This window comes from Chlorocebus sabaeus, chromosome 22, assembly GCF_047675955.1.
Source record: "Chlorocebus sabaeus isolate Y175 chromosome 22, mChlSab1.0.hap1, whole genome shotgun sequence".
Taxonomy (NCBI): Eukaryota; Metazoa; Chordata; class Mammalia; order Primates; family Cercopithecidae; genus Chlorocebus; species Chlorocebus sabaeus.
In genome coordinates, this window is record NC_132925.1 from 82,427,083 (window position 1) to 82,439,949 (window position 12,867).

Consider the following 12,867-nt stretch of genomic DNA (forward strand, 5'->3'; position numbering starts at 1 on the left):
AGCTTTATTATGCCTTTCACATTTAGATGTACAAGCCACATGCAACTGATGTGTGTGCATGGTCTAAGGAAATGTCAAATTTTACATTTTTTCCATGTAGCTCTCCACTTGTTGAAAAGACTGGCCTTTTCCCTACTGCTCTGTAGTGCCTTCCTTGCCATAAATAATACATTCATATGTCTAGATCTGTTTCTGGACTGTCTATTCAGTTCCATTAATGTGTTTGTCTGTAATTAATCTTGATGTCTGATAGTGTTTCATCTTGTTCTTTAATTTTTTATTTATTTCAACTGGTTTTTGGGGGAACTGGTGGTGTTTGGTTACATGAATAAGTTCTTTAGTGGTGATTTCTGAGATTTTGGTGCACCCATCACCAGAGCACCTATGTGTAGTCTCTTATCCCTCTCCACCCCCCCGCCACAGTTTCTCCCAAGTCCCCAAAGTCCAATGTACCATTCTTATGCCTTTATGACCTCATGGCATAGCTCCCTTATATGAGTGAGAACATAAGAAGTTTGCTTTTACATTGCAGTAAGTGAAGTGAGTTACTTCACTTAGAATAATAGTCTCCAGGCCAGGTGTGGTGGCTAATGCCTGTAATCCCAGCACTTTGGGAGGCCGAGGCAAGTGGATCACCTGAGTTCAGGAGCTCAAGACCACCCAGGGCAATATCGTGAAACTCTGTCTCTACTAAAAATACAAAAAAATTAGCCAGGCGTGGTGGCGCATGCCTGTAATCCCAGCTACTCAGGAGGCTGAGGCAAGAATCGGTTGAGCCTTGGAGGCAAAGGTTGCAGTAAGCCGAGATAGCGCCACTGCATTCCAGCTTGGGCTACAGAATGAGACTCTGTCTAAAAATAAATAAATAAAGTAATAGTCTCCAATTCCATCCAGGTTGCTGCAAATGCCATTATTTTGTTCCTTTTTATGGCTGAGTAGTATTTCGTGGTATATATATATATATATATTGCATTTTCTTTATCTACTTATTGATTGATGGACATTGGGGCCGGTTTCATACTTTTGCAACTGCAAATTGTGCTGCTATAAACACATGTAAGGTGTCTTTTTCATATACTGACTTCTTTTCCTCTGGGTAGATACCGAGTAGTGGGATTGCTGGATCAAACAGTAGATCTACTTTTAGCTCTTTAAAGAATCTCCACACTGTTTTCTATAGTGGTTGTACTAGTTTACATTCCCACCAACAGTGTAAAAGTGTACCCTTTTCACCACATCCACACCAACATCTATTTTTTTTTTTTTTAATGGCCATTCTTGCAGGAGTGAGGTGGTATCATGTTGTGGTTTCGATTTGCATTTCCCTGATAATTAGTGATGTTGAGCATTTTTCCATATGCTTGTTGGCCATTTTTCTATATGCCTGTTGACCATATATCTTCTTTTGAGAATTGTCTATTCATGTCCTTAGCCCACTTTTTAAATGAGATTGTTTGTTGTTGTTGTTGTTGTTTTCTTGATAATTTGTTTGAGTTCTTTGTAGATTCTGGATATTAATCCTTTGCCAGATGTATAGATTGTGATGATTTTCTCCCACTCTGTGGATTATCTGTTAACTCTGCTGATTATTTCTTTTGCTGTGCAGAAGGTTTTTAGTTTAATTAAGTCCCATCTATTTATCTTTATTTTTGTTGCATTTGTTTGTTCTTCTTTTATATGAGAGTGTCTTTCTTATTCTTGGATCTTTGCATTTCCATATAAATATTAGCATCATCTGGTTAAGTCCAAAGTGGAAAGATACTCAGTAATATGCTGAAGTTTTGATTAGGAGTGCATTGGAACTGTAAATCAGTTTGTGGGAAATTAACAATTTTATAATATTGAGTGTTTCAGTCTAAGAACATAGTATGTCACTCCATTTTCCTTAGTTCTTTTTCATTTCACTCTATAATGTTTCATAGTTTTCTATGTCTTGCCTGTCCTTTTTTTTGAAAAGGCTTTATTTTGTAGAGCAACTTTAGATCCACAGCAAAACTGAGCAGAAGACACAGAGATTTCTTATATACAACCTCCTGCACTAACAAAACCCCTTACCAGTGTGATATATTTGTTAGAATCTATGAGCTTTCATTGACATATCATTGTCACTCATAAGTAAGTTCATAGCTAACATCAGGCTTCACTCTGGGTGTTATGTACCTATCAATTTTGACAAGTGTATAATGTCATATGTCTATCATTATAGTTTCACTGCTCTAAAAATCCTCTATGTTCTATTTATTCAGCCCTCCCTCCCCTCAACCCTGCCAATCACTGATTCTTTTGTTATCTCCATGGTTTAGTTTTGTCATTTCCAGAGGATTATATAGTTGGAATTATGCACTATGTATGCCTTTTCAGATGGGCTTTTTTTCTCTTAGTAATAAGGTTCCTCCGTGTCTTTTCATGGCTTGATGGCTTATTTCTTTTTAGTGCTGAATTATATTCCATTGTTTGGATGTACTATAGTTCATTCATTAACCTACTGATGGACATCTTAGTTGCTCCTAAGTTTGGGCAATTATGAATAAATATGCTACAAACATTCATGTGTAAGTTTTTGTGTGAACATAAGTTTTCAACTCCTTTGGGTAAGTACCAGGTGTGCAACAGCTGGATTGTATGGTAAGAGTATGTTTAGTTTTGTAAAAAACTACCAAACTGTCTTCCTGAGTGGCCGTAACATTTAGCATCTCCACCAGTAATGAATAAGAGTTCATGTTGCCTATTTTGGAAAGTGGCCATTTTAATAGTGTTTAGTGATATTTCATTTTAATTTGGAATTTCCTAATGAAATGTGATGTTGAGCATCTTTTCCTATTCTTATTTGCCAACTATATATCTTCTTTGGTGAAATGTCTGTTCAGGTCTTTTGCTTTTTTTTTTTTTTTTTTTTTTTTTTGAGGCAGACTCTTGATCTCTCATCCAGGCTGGAGTACGGTGGTTCTATCTCGTCTCGGCTCACTGCAACCTCCACCTCCTGGGGTCAATTGATTCTCCTGCCTCAGCCTTCCGAGTAACTGGGATTACAGATACTTGCCATCAAGCCTGGCTAATTTTTGTATTTTTAGTAGAGACAGGGTTTTACCATGTTGGCCAGGCTAGTCATGAACTCCTGACCTCAAGTGAGCTGCCTACCTTGGCCTCCCAAAGTGCTGGGATTGTAGGTGTGAACCACTGTGCCCAGTTCTCAAATGTTTTTTCTGCATATTTTGATAGGATCATATGGTTTTACTTCTTTACTCTCTTGCTATGATGAATTACATTAATTAATTTTCACTTGTTAAATCAGCCTTTCATACCTACAATAAATCCTGCTTAATCATGGTGTATAATTCTTTCCATACATTATTGGATTTGATTTGCTAATATTTTGTTGCTAATATTATGCTCCTTTTGTTGAGGATTTTTGCATCTATTTTTATGAAAGATTTTGAATTGTAGTTTTCCTTTCTTGTAATGTCTTGCTTGGCTCTGGTATTAGGTAATACTGACCTCAAAGAACCAGTTAGGAAGTATTTCTTCCACTATTTTCTGAAAGACATGGTGGAATTGGTTTAATTTCTTCCTATATGTTTAGTAGAATTCTTCAGTGGACCCATCTGGGCTTAGTGCTTTCTGTTTTAGATGATTATTAATTATTGATTCAATTTCATTAATAGATACAGGTCTATTCATATTATCTATTTTTCCTTGTGAGAGTTTTGGGAGACTGTGACTTCTTTATCTTTATGTAATGCTCCTCTTAATTCCCAATAATTTTCCTTACTCTGAAGTCGTCTTAGTCTGAAATCAATATAACTACCTTACTTCCCCTTCATTAGTGTTAGCATGGTATATCTTTCTCTATCTCTACTTTTAATGTATCTGTGTTTTTATATGGTTCAAAGTGGGCTTCCTGTAGACAACATATAGTTGGGTCTTGCTTTTGGATCCACTCTGACAACCTGTCTTTTAATTGATGTATTTAGATCATTGACATTTAAACTGATTACTGATACAGTTGGATTAATATCTACCATATATGTTACTGTTTCCTATTCATTACCCTTGTTCTGTTGTCGTTGTTGTTATTGTTTTTATCTTCTATTTTTCTGTCTTCTCTGGTTTTAGCTATTTAGTATGATTTCATTTTTTCTCTTCTCTTAGCAGATCAATTATACTTGCTTCTTAAAAAAAACTTTTAGTTATTGCCCTTGAGTTTGCAATGTACATTTACAACTAATCTATCTAAGTCCTCATTCAAATAACACTATACCACTTCCTGCAATTACTTTGTAACTCCAGTTTCCCCTCCCACTCTCCCTTGTAACATTGTGGTCATTCATTTCACTTATCCATAGCCATAGTCATCAAATACATTGTTGCTATTATTATTTTGCACAGCTGTTATTTTCATTTTTGTATCTTTTAATTAGCACATAATAATTGTATGTATTTTTCGGTTTCATAGTAATATTTCAGAACATACAGGTTATAGTGATCAGATCAGGGTAATGAGCATATCCATCATCTGAAACATTTATCACTTCTTTGTGCTATAGGAGCATTCAGTATTCTCTCTTCTAGTTATTTGAAAATACATACAAGTGACCCTTGAACAACATGGGTTTCAGCTACACCAGTCCACTTATACATGGATTTTTAAAAACATATATTGGAAAAATTTTTTAATATTTGTGACACCTTGGAAAAACACAGATGAGCTGCCTAGCCAGAAACACTCAAAAACTTAAGATTGGGTATGTCATAAATACATAAGATACTTGTAGATACTAGTCTATTTTTATCATTTACTACCATAAAATATACACAAATCTATTATAAAAAGTTAAAATGTATCAAAACTCACACACAGTCCATGCATGGCATCATTTGCAGTCAAGAAATGTAAACAAATATAAAGATGCAGTATCAAATCATAACTGCATAAAATTAACTATAGCACACACTGTACTACTGTAATAATTTTGTAGCTCCATCCTGTTGCTGTTGATGTGAGCTTAAGTGTTATGATTATCCACTTAAAATGTCAGGTGATGCTCATCATCTCAAGAGCAGTTCATCTCTTCAGTACATTGGGTATAGCAGTAAAAAGTGATCTCTTCATGGTTCTTGTGTATTTTTCATTGTGTTTAGTACAATATCACAAACTTGGAATAACATAGAACAAAGTGCCACTAGTGTATAATTCTTTGTATGCATTATTGGATTTGATTTGCTAATATTTTTTCGAGGATTTTTGTGTCTATTTTCATGAGAGATTTTGGTTTGTAGTTTTCCTGGAAGTTCTCCTGAGAGACAGAGAAGAGTCATTACATTACAAGAAAAAATGGAATTGTTTGATATTTACCATAAGTTGAGGTCTGCAGTCATGGTTACCCACCATTTCAGACAGACATTTCATCTTGTAAACAGATTATGTAAACTTATAGTATCAATAAATACAGTATATACTGTAAATGCATTTGTCTTATGATTTTCTTGATAATTTCTTTTTCTGGTGTACTTTATTATAAGAATATAGTATGTGATGCATATAACATGTAAAATATATACTAATTGACTATCAGTAAGATTTTCAGTCAACAATAGACAATTAGTAGTTAAGTTTTGGGGGAGTCAAAAATTATACATGAATTTTGACCGCATGGGGGATCAGCATCTTAACTTCTGTGTTGGTTGTTCAAGAGTCAAATGTAATATATTATTGTTAACTATACTCATCCTACAGTGCCACTGAATACTAGAACTTCTTTTGTATCCTTTAACAAATTTCTCCCTATTCCCTGCTTTTCCCTATGTTTCCCAGCCTCTAGTATACTCTGTTCTACTTTTTACTTCTATGAAATCAACTTTTTTTAGCTTCTACCTATGAGAACATGTGGTGTTTAACTTTCTGTTCCTGGCATATTTCACTGAACATAATGTCTTTCAGTTTCATTCATGTTGCCACAAATGAGAAATTTTCATTCTTTTTATGGCTGAATAGTATTCCATTGTGTATGTATACGACATTGTTTGTATCCCTTCATCTGTCGTTGGACACTTAGGTTGATTCCATACCTTGGTTATTGTGAATAGTGCTACCAAAAAAAAATCAGGGTGCAGATGTCTCTTCAATATAATGATTTGCTTTCCTTTAGATAAAGGCCTGGTCGTGGGATCGCTGGATCATACGGTAGTTTGATTTGTAGTTTTCTGAGGAACCTCTGCACTGTTCTCCATACTGGTTGTACTAGTTTACATTTCTAGCAATAGTGCATAAGAGTTCCCTTTTCTCTGCATCCTCACTAGCATTTGTATTTTTTGGCTTTTTGATGATAGCCATTCTAACTGGGGTGAGATGATATCTCATTGTGGTTTTGATTTGCATTTCCCTAATTATTAGTGATTATGAACATTTTTCATGTGTTTTTGGCCATTTATGTGTGTGTGTTTTTTTGTTTGTTTGTTTGAGAAATGTCTGTTAAGATCATTTGCCTATTTTTTTTTTTCTTTTGAGACAGAGTCTCACTTTGTCACCCAGGCTGGAGTGCAGTGGCACTTTCTTGGCTCACTCTAACCTCCACCTGCCTGGCTCAGGTGATCCTCCCACCCCAGCCTCCCAAGTAGCTGGGACACAGGCACATGCTACCATGTTTGGCTAATTTTTGTATTTTTCTTTTTGTAGAGAGAGGGTTTTGCTATGTTGCCCAGTCATGCACTCCTGGGTTAAAGTGATCCACCTGCCTTGGCCTCCCAGAGTGCTGGGATTACAGGCATGAACCACCATGGTCTATGTGTCTGATCATAGGCCAGTACCATGCTGTTTTCATTAATATAGCTTTGTAGTATATTTTGAAGTCTGGTACTGTGATGCATCTAGCTTTGTTCATTTTGCTTAGTATTGTTTTGGCTATTTGAGGTCTTCTGTGGTTCCATACAAATTTTAGGATTTTTTTTTTTCTATTTCTATGAAGAACATCATTGGTATATTGAAAGAGAGTGCATTGAATCTTTTGATCACCTTGGATAGTATGGTCGTTTTAACAATATTAATTTTTCTAGTCCATGAAGATGGGATGTCATTCTATTTTTTGGTGTCTTCTTCAATTTCTTTCATCATTGTTTTTTGGTGTTTTTAAAGTTTTCCTTGTAGAGAGCCTTCACCTCCTTGGCTAAATGTATTCCTAGGTATTTTACTTTTTGTAATTTTTGCAGATGGGATTACTTTCTTGATTTCTTTTCCAGCTAGTTCATTGTTCTCATATAAAAACACGACCAATTTTTGTATGTTGGTATTTATATCCTGCAACTTTGCTGAATTTATTAGTTTTAAGAGTGTTTTGGTAGAGTCTAAGTTTTTCTATATATAAAATCATGTCATCTGCAAAGAAGGACAATTTGACTTCCCCCTTTCTAGTTTGAATGCCCTTCATTTTTTTCCCTTGCATAATTGCTCTGGCTAAGACTTTTAATACTATTAATATGTTGAATAAGAGTGATGAGAGTGGGTATCCTTGTCCTGTTCCAGTTCAGTATGATGGTAGCTGTGGGTTTGTCTTATATGGCCTTTATTGTGTTAAGGTACTTGCTTCTATGCCTAATTTATTGAGAGTTTTTATCATGAGGGATATTGAATTTTATCAAATACTTTTTCTGGATCTATTGAGATGATCATATTGGTTTTGTCCTTCATTCTGTTGTGATGCATCACATTATTTGTGTAGGTTGAATAATCCTTGCATCCCTAGGATAAATCCACTTGATTATAGCCTATGATATTTTTGATGTGCTGTTGAATTTGGTTTACTATATTTTGTTGAGGATTTTTGCATTTATGTTCAGAGATATTGGTCTGTAGTTTTTTTATGTTGTTTTTATCTGGTTTTGGCATCAGGGTTATGCTGGTCTTGTAAAATGGGTTTGGAAGAATTCCCTCCCCTTCGATTTTTTGGAATAGTTTGAGAAGAATTTTAAAGAATATTAGTTCTTTAAAAGTTTGGTAGAATTCAGCAGTGAAGACATCTGGTCCTGGACTTTTCTTTCTTGATTTCCTTTTCATTACTGTGATTCAATCTCATTACTCATTATTGATCTGTTCAAGTTTTCTATTTTTTCTTGGTTCAATCTTGATAGGTTGTATGTATCAACAAATTTACTCATTTTCTCTAAGTTTTCAAATTGATTAGTTTATAATTGTTTATAATAGTCTCTGATGATCTTTTGTATTTCTGCAGTATCAACTGTAATGTCTCCTTTTGTTTGTGATTTTACTTTTTTGGGTCTTCTTTCTTTTTTTCTTAGTCTAGTTAATGCTTTGTCAATTTTGTTGATGTTTTTGAAAATCTAACTTTTTGTTTCATGAATCTTTTCTATTTTTTTAGTCTCAATGTCATTTATTTCTGCTTTATATGTTTTTCCTTTTTCTAGTTTTGAGTTTGGTTTGTTCTTTTCTAGTTTCTTGAGGTGCATCATTAGCTTATTGATTTGAAATCTTTCTACTTTTTAATGTAGGCATTTATTGCTATAAACTTGCCTCTTGCTATACTTACTATAAACTTGCTCTAAACATGGCTTTTGTTGTGTCCCATACATTTTGGTATGCTGTGTTTCTATTTTCATTTGCTTCAGGGAATTTTTTTTTTTGAGACAGGGTGTCACTCTGTCCCCCAGGCTGGAGTGCAGTGGCATGATCACAGCTCACTGTGGTTTCAACCTCCTGGGCTCAAGCAATCCTCCTACATCAGCCTCCCGAGTAGCTGGGACTGCAGGCATATGCCACCACACTTGGCTAATTTTTTCTGCTTTTTTTTTTTTTTTGTAGAGACAAGGTTTTGCTATGTTGCCCTGATTGGTCTTGAACCCCTGGGCTCAAGCAGTCTGCCTGCCTCATTCTCCGAAAGTGCTAGGATTACAGGGGTGAGATATTTTTTACTTTCTCTCTTAATTTCTTTTTTTTAATCAGTTGGTTGCTCAGGAGCATGTTGTTTCGTTTTCATGTATTTGTATAGTTCTGAGTGTTCCTCTTGTTACTGATGTATGCTTTTATTCCATTGTGGTCAGATAAGATACTTGGTATTACTTCAATTAAAACAATCTTTTAAGATTTCTTTTTTGTGTCCTAACGTATGGCCAATTCTGGAGAATGTTTTGTGTGCTGATGAAAAGAATGTGTAGTCTGCAACTACTGTGGATTGTTCTGTAAATGTCTTTTAGGTCTCTTTGGTCTATGGTACAGTTTAAATTTGCAGTTTCTTTGTTGACTTTCTGCCTAGAGTGGGGTGTTAAAGTCTCCAGCTTATTGTATGGGGGTCTACCTCCACCTTTAGATCTAATAATATTTGCTTTATATATCTAGGTGCTCTGGTGTTGGTTTTTGTTTTTGTTGTTGTTGTTTTTTGAGACAGAGTTTCACTCTTCTTGCCCAGGCTGGAGTGCAATTGCACAATCTTGGTTCACCACAACCTCTGCCTCCCAGGTTCAAGTGATTCTCCTGCCTCAGCCTCCCAAGTAGCTGGGATTATAGGCATGCATCACCATGCCCAGCTAATTTTCTATTTTTAGTAGAAACAGAGTTTCTCCATGTTGGTCAGGCTGGTCCCGAACTCCCGACCTCAGGTGATCTGCCCACCTTCGCCTCCCAAAGTGTAAGGACCAGCCCTACAGGGTCTGTGGGTTTTTCTCCCCGTGTGCAGAGATGAGAGATCATAGAAATAAAGACACAAGACAAAGAGATAAAAGAAAAGACAGTTAGGCCCAGGGGACCACCAAGACATGGAGACCAGTAGTGGCCCCAAATGCCAGGCTACGCTCTTATTTATTGGATACAAAACAAGGGGACAGGGTAAGGAGGGTGAGCCATCTCCAATGATAGGTAAGATCATGTGTGTCACGTGTTCGCTGGACAGGGCCCCTTCCCTGTTTGGCAGCCAAGGCAGAGAGAGAGAGAGAAGAGAGAGAGAGAGAGAGAGGAGAGACAGCTTATGCCATTATTTCTGCATTTCAGAGACTTTTAATACTTGCACTAATTCTGCTACTGCTACCTAGAAGGCAGAGCCAGGTGTACAGGAACATGAAAGTGGACCAGGAGTGTGACCGCTGAAGCACAGCATCACAGGGAGATGTTTAGGCCTCCAGACAACTGCAGGCGGGCATGACTGATGTCAGATCCTCGACAAGAGGTGGTGGAGTAGAGTCTTCTCTAAACTCCCCCGGGGAAAGGGAGACTCCCTTTCCCAGTCTGCTAAGTAGCGGGTGCTTTTCCTTGGCACTGATGCTACTGCTAGAACACGGTCTGCTTGGTAACGGGCGTCTTCCCAGATGTTGGCATTACCGCTAGACCAAGGAGCCCTCTGGTGACCCTGTCTGGGCATAACAGAAGGCTCACACTCTTGTCTTCTGGTCACTTTTCACCATATCCCTTCACTTCCTATCTCTGTATGGCCTGGTTTTTCCTACGTTATGATTGTAGAGCAAGAATTATTATAATATTGGAATAAAGAGTAATTACTACAAACTAATGATTAGTGATACTTATATATAATCATATCTATGATCTATATCTAGTATAACTTGTTATTTTATATATTTTATTATACTGGAACAGCTCGTGCCCTCCGTCTCTTGCCTCGGTACCTGGGTGGCTTGCCGCCCACACCAAAGTGCTGGGATTACAGTTGTGAGCCACTGTGCCTGGCTGAAAAGTTTTCTCTTTTAAAAAAATGTTGTTATTAAAACAGAGGGTCTCCCTATGTGACCCAGGCTGGTCTGGAGCTCCTGGGATCAAGCAATCCTCCTGCCCACAGCCTCCTAAAGTGCTGGGATTACAAGCGTGAGCCACCGCGCCTGGCCAGGTGCATGTATTTTTACAGTTGTTATATTCTCTTGCTGAATTGATCCCCTTATTATTATATAATATTATTATTTGTCTCTTTGTACTTTTTAACTTAAAGTCTGCTTTTTCTGATGTAAACATAGCTACTCCTGCTTCCTTTCGGTTTTCATTGGTGTGGAATATCTCTTTTCATCCTGTTACTGTCAGTCTCTGTCTTTTCAGGTGAGGTAAGTTTCATGTAGGCAGCATATAGTTGGGTATTCTTTATTCAGTTAGCCAGTTTATATATTTTAATTGGGGAATTTAATTTGTTTACATTCGAGGTTATTATTGATAATAACCTGAGCTTCTGCTCAAGTAATTTAGAATTCTCTGTATTTATCCATCTCTTCCCAGTTAGGAGGTAGTGAGTTAGCTGTGTGACCTCAGTTCTCTGATGCATCTAAGAAAAGTTGCTGATTTTCAGTTTGTTCAGCTTTTTTCTTATTGTGAGGATGTGAGTGATGACTTCCAAATTCCTGACATTATCTTTTACAGATACTTAAATATTAATGATGTTTTAAAAAATATTTTATGTTTACCCACAAAGTTACTATTTCTATTGTTCTTTATTCTTTGGTGTTGATCCAGAGTTCCAACTATCTGAAACTTCCCCTAAGATATCTTGTAGTGTAGGTCTACTTATAATGAATCTTTTCAATATCTATACATCTGGAAAAGAAATAAGTAAATATCTCAATTTTTATATTTGTATCTTTAGGTTTTTTTTCTATTCCTATAACAGATTATGTATTTTTATTTTTAGGAGTTGTGTTTGGTCTATTTAATATTGCCTATTTCTTCTATTATGTTCATGCTTTGCTTTAACTCCTTTGGCATGTTTATAATAACTATTTTAACATTCTTATTGGCTAGTTAAATTATCTCTTTCACTTCTACATCTACATCTAAGACCAATTTTTTTCCTGGTTATGGATGTTGTGAATTTCATATTGGTAAATGCTGGAAATTTTGTATTCCTTTAAAGAGCTTTAGACTTCACTTTTCAGGTAGTTAAATTATTACTGGGTTAGTTTGATCTTTTCAAAACTTATGCTAGGTGCAGTGGCCCACACCTCTAATCTCAGCTACTCAGAAGGTTAAGCCAGGAGGATTGCTTAAGCTCAGAAGTTTGAGGCTGCAGTGAACTATGATTGTACCACTGCACTTCCAGGCTGGATGACAGAGCAAGACCCCATCTCTTTAAAAAAAAAAAAAAAAAAAAAAAAAAAAGACGACTTGTGTCTAAACTTTCTTATAGTAGTTTTAGAGTAACCTTTACTCTAAGGCTATGTTAGCTTCACTACTAAGGAGACCTGAAATCCTCTGGTATTGAACAAAGACTCAACTCTGGTTGGCAAGAACTTATATTTCCTAATCTTGTGTGATCTCTGGGAGCTATTTAGTTTACAGCCCATTAGATGTTCTTTTGCTGGCTTCCTAGAATTTTACCTTACTGATCCATGCCTTAGTACAGTCATGTGCCACATAACAATATTTCAGTCAGCAACAAAGTGCATATGCAATGGTGGTTCCATAAGATTATAATAATGCCATATTTTTACTGTTCTTTTCTATGTTTAGATACACAAATACATGCCATTATGTTACAGCTGTGTACTGCATTCAGTACAGTAACATGCTGTACAGATTTATAGCCTAGGAACAACAGGCTATACCATATACACCATCTAGATTTGTGTAAGTACACGTTATGGTGTTCACACAATGATGAAATCACCTAACAACACACTTCTTACAATGCGTGACTCAGAATTCTATGAGCAATGCCTGGCTGTATTTATCAGTAGAACCAAGAGAGCACCTCTGTAGATGTTTAAGACGTTCATTCACCTTTTCCATTCATCTTCCTCCTCTGCTCACAAACTCCAGTCACCTAAGCTTTCCCTAATGCTGATGTCCTCAACTCAGCGATACTGTTGAGGAGAACTTAATGCTGGTTTCCTCAACTCAGCAATACTGCAAAGCTCTGATTCTGATCACACCTC

General features: G+C 36.4%; 1 protein-coding gene across 9 annotated transcripts in view; it reads left to right on the forward strand.

Moving 5' to 3' along the window:
• DNAH12 (dynein axonemal heavy chain 12) overlaps positions 1 to 12,867 on the forward strand; it is a 247,789-nt gene that overhangs the window by 201,531 nt on the left and 33,391 nt on the right. The gene's annotated exons all lie outside the window — the stretch shown is intronic.